The sequence below is a fragment of the Phoenix dactylifera genome, chromosome 4 (genome assembly GCF_009389715.1).
Source record: "Phoenix dactylifera cultivar Barhee BC4 chromosome 4, palm_55x_up_171113_PBpolish2nd_filt_p, whole genome shotgun sequence".
Taxonomy (NCBI): domain Eukaryota; kingdom Viridiplantae; phylum Streptophyta; class Magnoliopsida; order Arecales; family Arecaceae; genus Phoenix; species Phoenix dactylifera.
The window spans coordinates 1,841,190-1,849,423 of NC_052395.1; the positions used below are offsets into that span (position 1 = coordinate 1,841,190).

The 8,234-nt window shown below is 43.2% G+C and overlaps 1 pseudogene; it reads left to right on the plus strand.

Annotated features, from left to right (window-relative positions):
* The first annotated feature begins 4,314 nt into the window (after positions 1–4,314).
* On the plus strand, positions 4,315–7,743 carry LOC120110387 (annotated as a pseudogene).
* The last annotated feature ends 491 nt before the right edge of the window (positions 7,744–8,234 follow it).

The window sequence follows — 8,234 nt, forward strand, 5'->3', positions numbered from 1 at the left end:
CGATGGACGACCAGGAGGCAGTGCGCTCGGGGATGAGGAAGCCTCGGAGGCTGTCGATCCAGCTTCGTTGAAGATAGGGCGAAATCAAGTTATAGGCGTACTCATCCGGCCCGGTGCTGATCCATCCTCTGTCCTGCATCGATAGCTGGAAGTACATCGGGTTGGCGCTCCATTGTGGGTTTTGAACCCACGACTTGGAGGTGATGCGGAGGAGGGCCCGGCCGTGGCCCCAGCTGAGGCGATAGGCCTTCGAGTGGTGGCGGCTGTCGAACGACATGGTGGGCGATCAAGGCCAGGGATTCTGCTGCTCGCTTGAAGGGAAATGGGGATAGAGGAAGGGGGAGATGAGGAGAAATCGGGTTTATGGCCTCTTGGGCTGGTTTTTATAAAAAGGGCATTTATGGTGCTGGTGTAGTCAGCACATTGGAAATGAGGCTGTGGGCGGGAGAGCCATGAAACCTCGGATGAGAAGGATTTATTTTTCAGCCTCTTGGGTTGGATTCGGTGAATCTTGGCTGGGATGTGGGAAGGATATGGTGGTTTCATGCGGTGAATATGGCCGGCTCGCTGGAATTCATTAATTAAACTGCTGGAAGGCTTTAATCATAAAAATTAATATTTGCTATTTTTGTGTTCTCTTTTTCCTGCAATTAAGTGAAAATGGTGGAGATCGATACCATTTATTTGGAGATAGATGCTGCCAATACTTACTTCCGTTTCAATTTGTCTGTTGAAACCAATAAATTGTTGCTACAAAAGGCTCCAATGGTTTTACAATCAATCTTAAAGACAGAAAGGTTTTATTATATATACTTCCTTGTTTGCTCAAGTTTACCATTATTTTTGATTTTTTTTGGAACAAAAGTAATACCAAACAGACCTAATACAAGATTTATTTTTATCGTCCTAAATTTATTTCTGCTTGCTATCATTTCGAATGAATTCTAAGAAACGTCCCCACATATCACGTATAAATAGTATTTATTATATATTTATACTTCAAAAATTGATATACATATGTGCACATATATATGCATACATATCCTCCGGTTTTCTGATTTTTAGCACTATCCTTCATTAAAGTTTTAGCTATGGGCATCAATAAGTAGTTATTTTACAAGCAAAATGCCTCTATACATTTTTGTATTCTCGAAAAGTTTTAAAAGTTCTGTTTGTTCAGTTGTGCTTTTGCATAATTTTTTCAAAGATATTAATGTAAAATAGTCATAATGTTGTCTTATGTTCAAAATGGCTACTGATTGAGGCTGGCAGCCACAACTAGTGTTGTAAAACCAGGAAGAAATGAGAAATATTTATACAAGAAATGATTTTTAAGAGACAATTATACAACAAACTACAATTGCAGCTATATATATTTATATACATAGATCTTATAAGTGGCTTCTCTTTTATTTGTTTTGCATTGTTGCTTTTTAATCTTTTTGCCCTTTTATGTCCATAGAGAAACAATTTAGATCGGTACATATCAAAGCACGCATGGAAGATGATCCAAACATGATGGCAGTAATGTTGTGCATATTATCTTTGTAAGAAAACAAACTTCTGAAAAAATGTGCAAATATTTATTAGCAAACGTTACAAAAGTGTGAAATAGACGAAGATGTAAGATTACCATTGAGGGGTTATTTGGTTACAAAATAAATAACATGTCAGATTACTATATTTGGTACAAAAAGAGAACGATGAGTTATGCACTTTCTTACTGAGATAGAAGATGAAACAAACTCCAACAAAGATGATGGTATTTTTTTTCCATATTAGATTACCAAGTGGAAGAATATGAAATTATCTTTAATTGATGAAGATATATCTTCACTTTTTTCGTTAAAACCTATGATTTTTTTTTTTTAATATTGTCTATCCCAAACATTAATCAATTAACAGTATGGTAATCTTATGTCATTACTTGAATTGTTTATTTATAAGTATTACTGAAAATTTGGAAATATTCCCATATAAGATTACCTCCAACAACATAGTAATTTTTTACCGGTGTCATTTTCTAGACCACCAAATATGATAAATTTTATTTTCTACATAATCATTTTTTTTTGGATAAATGATCCCCAATCATCAAATTATCACATAATCTAGCATACCTCAAACAAATGATGATGGGGACATCAGAGCCATTCCTTCAGATGAGGGAGCCATCAGAGCCATTCACTCATGCTGCACCAGAGTTTGACATCAGGGCCTCTATATTGGATTCATTTGAGTCTGCTTCATTTTTATTTTGCTACATTTTGCTTTTGTTTAATCGAGTCAATTTAGTCATTTTTTTTGTTTTAGCCAAGTCAATTTGGTCAGTTGTTTTGTTATTAGACAAGTCAATTGGGTTAGCTGTTAAGTCATGTAATTGGGTCAATTGATTGAATCAATTTTGGTAAGAGATTAATTGATGTAAAGGTCCAAGTTTGGTTAGTTGTTAATTGATTGACTTGGTCAATTGATTAACTTGATTTGAGAGCCGCATTTAAGTCATCATATAAGGCCTATTTAAAGGCCACGCTTCGTGAATTAGGGCATCAAGCATTGAATGAAATAATCCCTTCTTGGATTTGGACAACACCTCTTTCTTCTCCTTTGGTGTGAAACCATCTTCTTCTTCATCTTGTGTCTCCATAACCTCTTCTTCCTGTGTCTCCAAAACTCCTTCATCTCTATTCTATTCTTCCCTACCTTTTATAGAGATCTTCTTCATCAACAGAACGTCGTCATCAGCGTGCTTTCATCTTCTCCAAGAGCATCATCTTCAGCAAGAACTCCTTGACAAACAAGGAGATTTTAATGCTAGCTGCCGGTTATACCGTAGCCATCTGTTCCCATGCGTGAACCCCACCCTCAACAAGTCCTTGGCCATTAAGGACTTCTTCATCCACCATGCCACTTGCCCCCTTATCTCTCGCTTTTGTGCCACCGAAATAGGATTCCTATTTCAGCCAAGAATCCCCACACACCAACCAAATCAGCCGCCCCCTTTCCAAACCACACTAGGATTCCTAGTCCAACTAGGAGTCCTCCCCTTCACATGGCCCTCTATGGTGTTTTCCTTCATATTTGCAGATCTGATCCGCCACTTTCAGAGGCTTTTTTCTTCTATTTTCCATCTGCAATAGCCATCCCGACGCTCCTCTATAGCTTCCACCATCAATAGGATTCAACATTCAGCCTTGCTAAAATTTCTGCATTGCGAGGTTGCATTCTTCGTTGCTTTCGGATCCACGAACGTAAGAATCAGAACTTCCGATCCACAATAAGTGATAAGTTCTCCTTTCTCTTGGGCTTGCTAATCTAATTGTGTGCTAGTTCTCTTGCATGATAGTCAGATACCTGAAAATTTATTTTGCTGTCAAAAAATTCAAAACCTAGGACATCTACTACCAAATCCATCCTATTCGCCTTTTACAATCTTGATACTAAGTTAGTGCAGCCTAGCAATGGGACGTTTCTCAACATCCCATGATCATATTTATTTAGAATTGGAATAACCGTAATACTTGATTGCAACCTAATTTCTTAAGTTAATTAATTTCATACCTTAACTCCAAAATAACTAAAGTAAAAATCAGCAACATTTAAATTTTAAGTTACTTTTGTGAAAGCTTGTTTATCTCTGAAATCATAGTAAGTTGCGTTAGTAGGTTGTCCTGCATCATATTTAGTATCAGAGCAACGTTTGCTAGGGTCCATTATTGACATTGCATCTCACGTCATCATACATAGTATTATCATTGCATGCCAACCCGTAGCGATAAGGAGTACCAAACCACTCAACCTAAAGTCTCCTTAGCTACCCTGAATTCTGAAGTTCTGAAATTTCTCATGGAACAGTTCGCTGTCATGCGAGCTGAAAATGAAGAATTCAAACAAGAGGTCTATGAGCTAATGCGAAACAGTAGGACTCCTGATCCGCCAACCCCCATTGCAGCCCAACTTGTAATCCTTCCCCATCCCCCTAGGAACTAACCACCTTCTGATTACCAATGCGATCTCGATGAAAGGCTAATGTGCACCATAAGAATAGAAGTCCCTACCTTTGTTGGTAAACTCGAACCAAGCATGTATCTTGATTGGAGAGCGGTCATAGATAATTACTTTGAGTGGTACGAGATGATTGACGATAGAAAAATATGATTTGCCAAAATAAAGCTTATTGAACAAGCTTACTGGTACTAGCATAATGTTGAACGTATACGTGAGATCCAAAAACTTCCTCGTATCACCACATGGTAGAATATGAAGAAAAAATTGAATGCGAAGTATTTATCTTTTTCTTACCGATAACGCTTTATGGATAGGTGGCAGAAACTAACTCAAGGAACATCAAGTGTCACTGATTACATCGCACGATTTGAGAAGTTTCATATAAGGTGTGATGTCGTAGAAGAGGAGACTATTACCCTGTCTAAGTTTCAGACAGGATTACATGAGGAGATCCAGAAAGAACTCATTCTGCAAGAGATTACTACTCTTAGCCAAGCATATCAGCTGGCTCAAGATGTGGATAGTTTCTTGAGGACACCTATGGTGAGGCGTTTCGACCCTCGCCTAGCACCTTCAGGAGCCCGACCTACCCAGAATTACCTTCCATAGCCCAGGCCACTTCCCAGTCCTTCCCATCAGCCCGGCCCTATCCTAGCACCACCTAAAGCATTGGGTTTGATCCCTAGAAGGTGGATTAGAACCAAAAGTTGGGACCCAAGAGACTGAATATGTCGAAGAAGTCTATGAGCCAAATATCGAAGATTATGTAGAAGACTTTGGAGACGAACAGTCTGGATTAGAATTTGTCCAGACTGAACTATAAAGGGAGCTCACTGATCCAAGTTGGTGCTTTCGAAAAATTGCTCTCCCAAGTGCAGGAGAATCGCACAAGTAATATAACTCGGGAGTCCGAGGTCGATTCCTCAGGAAACGATCTATAGATTATTAGCGTAATTTTTAGATGTAATTTTCAGTTGATTTTTGAAATTTAAAAGCAGAGGATTAATAGATAATTAAACAAAGTTCAAGAATATAGAGAAGGCTAGGGATCCGGAATCCTCCTTAACAATATTACTTTCAATAAATAAACTCGGCGATTCTTGATTAAAGATTAATATGATAGAGTAGTTCTAATCATGGAGTATACAATCTGAAAATATGAATTCAACATCTAAGTATTTATCGTGCCGGTTACGTCTACGACAAATCAAAAATCGAAACAATCCATGCATCAATATATATATAAACCATAAAAGATCTATCTAATAAATAAATATTCAAGAATTCAAAACATACCAATGGATATAAAACAATTAGAATAAAAGATTAGAGTATACTTGATGAAAGCAACATGACAAGGATTCATCCATCACCCTTTGCCAAAAGAGTTAGCAAGCCATTACTAACATCAACTCCCCTATTTTTTTTCTTTTTCTTTTCCGAAACAGGGCATACCTTGTTTCTTTTTTTTTTTTCTTCTTCCCAAACGGCTGGAGCTCCTACTCTGTTTCCTTCCTTCAACCGCAGCAGCTCCCGCCTCCTCCGTTCTTCCTTTTTTTTGTGTGGGAATCGGAACAACCCCCCCTCTCAGCCGACTACCTCTTATAATCAACTCTCTCCCCCCATGGATCTTCGGAATGCGCTGGAGATCAATGCATTAGAGGCAAACGGCTGGATCTTGGGCGCGTGAGGCTGAAGCATTGGAGCTAATCTCGGCCGGATCCGGCGCTGAGAACGGCCGTGATGGAGGAGGCGGACGGCTAGGCGGTGATCTTGGAACAGGGGAATTTGTCCGTGGGTGGAAACCGATCCGTGAGGCTCAGGATGCATGCGGCTGAGTTGCTTGATCCGGAAGCTGAAGATTTGATTGCAGAGAAGAGCTGGAAGCAAACGGAAGAAGAGGGTGGCACGGGATGCTTCACGGGCTGCCGGGATGCTTCACGGACAGCCGGGAGTGATCGCGGGCGGATCAGGAGGCTGGAAATGTGGAGCGGATGCGGAGGGATGGCTGGGCGATCATGAATCCGGAAGACGCGCGGATGGATCGCGATCTCTTTCGGATTGCCGCTGGGAAGCTTCTGGGACGTGTGAGCTGATCACGGCTGGATGTTGCTTGATCCGGAGGAGCTGGGACGTTGGAACGGAGGAGAAAGCTGGGCATTGATCACGGGACCTATGGGAGGAGCGGACGGCTGAGAATCAAGAAGCTGGGATGCTCGCGATCGCGGGAGAATTGGACGTTGGTTCGTGGACGCCGTGACTCACTTGCGGGAGGATGGGTTGCACGCGGGTTCCATCGGAATGAGATGCATGGGTTACTGGGAATCGGTTGCAGTGAACTGAACGGCTGAACTTAGCCTCCTTCGAGTGTGCAGCTGGGGTCACTACAAGAAAAAGAAGCTTAGGCGACGCTTTTAAGGTCTTTACCGACGCTTATAAGCGTCGGTACATTTCTTCCTAACGCTTTCCAAAGCGTCGCCAAAGCGTCGGCTATGTAAGAGTGGAAAAAATATTTGCCGACGCTTTGGAAAAGCGTCGCTAACTTTTAGCGACGCTTAAAAGCGTCGCTAAAAACTCATTTAGCGACGCTTTTAAGCGTCGTTAAAAACTTTAGAATGTCACGCACTTAGCAATGTTTTAAAGCGCCGGCGTTTACAACCACTCCACCCGGCTTCCTGCGCGCCATTCGCCAACCCTCACCTACTCCGTCAACCCTCCGTTTAGCGCCCTCCGTCAACCCCACCCCCTTTAAAACCCTCCCAAGTCCCCACCCCACCTCTCATCCACTCCATCCCAATCCTCGCCACCCATCCGGCTCCGGTCTCCGTCAACCCCACCCCCTTTAAAACCCTCCCAGGTCCCCACCCCACCTCTCATCCACTCCATCCCAATCCTCGCCACCCATCCGGCTCCCGTCTCCGTCAACCCCACCCCCTTTAAAACCCTCCCAGGTCCCCACCCCACCTCTCATCCCCTCCACCCAATCCTCTCTCTCTCTCTCTCTCCCCCTTTTTTTTTTGCTGAAACTCTCTCTTTGCCTTTGGTCTCGTGTGGAGAGCAATGGATCTTCGCCATCGCCGTGTCCAAGCTCCGGGGAAAGCGCTTCGGCGACGACCTCAACCATCGAAATCTGACAGTTCTCGCCAAGCGCTTCGGCGACATCTTCCTCCTCCGCATGGGCCAGCGGAACCTCGTCGTGGTCTCGTCCCCCGAGATGGCCCGCAATGTCTTGCACACCCAGGGCGTCGAGTTCGGCTTCCGTACCCGCAACGTCGTCTTCAACATCTTCACCGGCAAAGGCCAGGACATGGTCTTCACCGTCTACGGCGAGCACTGGCGCACTGGCGCAAGGTCGTGCAGCAGAACCGCCATGGCTGGGAGGAGGAGGCCCGCCGGGTGGTGGAGGACGTCAAGGCCAACCCCAACGCCGCCACCGAGCTGGGTGGACATCTTGGCAAAGGCGGTGGTGGGGATGATGGCGAAGATGCGGCGCATCACGCCGTGGGCTTGGCACTTGGACGCCAAGCCCAGCGCCTTCTCCAGGACGAGCTCGGTGTCCATCATCGCATCTCCACCTCCGCCCTCCTAATTCCCCACCACCACTTGTTGATCCGCCGATGTGGGGCTAAATCGTTCAACTGATTTTATTTAACTGAGATCGAGAAAGAGCAATGAAGAGAGGAGGGGAGGGGGGTGCGGCCTCTGACGAATTCAAAAATGGCCTCCGACGACGCTTTCAGAAGGGTCGGCCTTTTTTTAATTTTTCGATGACGCTATTTAACGTCGTCTTATCCCAGGAAGCGTCGACTATTCTCGACACTTTTTTAAACCGTCGACAAAAGACCAAAACTTGCCGACGCTTGCGACAAGCGTCGGCAAAAAAGCGTCGGTAAAACCGACTTTTCTAGTAGTGGGTTGACCCATACGGTTGGCTAGTCATCCGCGGAGATGCATTTTTTTAGACCCGATGCGCATTTTTGTTTTGATTTACGATTATCTGCACCCCACAAAAATATAATATTAATACAATACTTTTATTATTATTTATTAGCAATAATATTAATTTAAGTAATGTGTAAATCGCACTTTTGTGCTCTCATCACAAGTAACCAAAATTTTAGGCTTCATGTGGTTAGGTGTACCGTCGCCTAAACGAAGACCGAACAAGATTGGCGTAGGACCTCCCTGTTCTACACTCTCGTTAAGATCAATGAAAAAGCTTATAA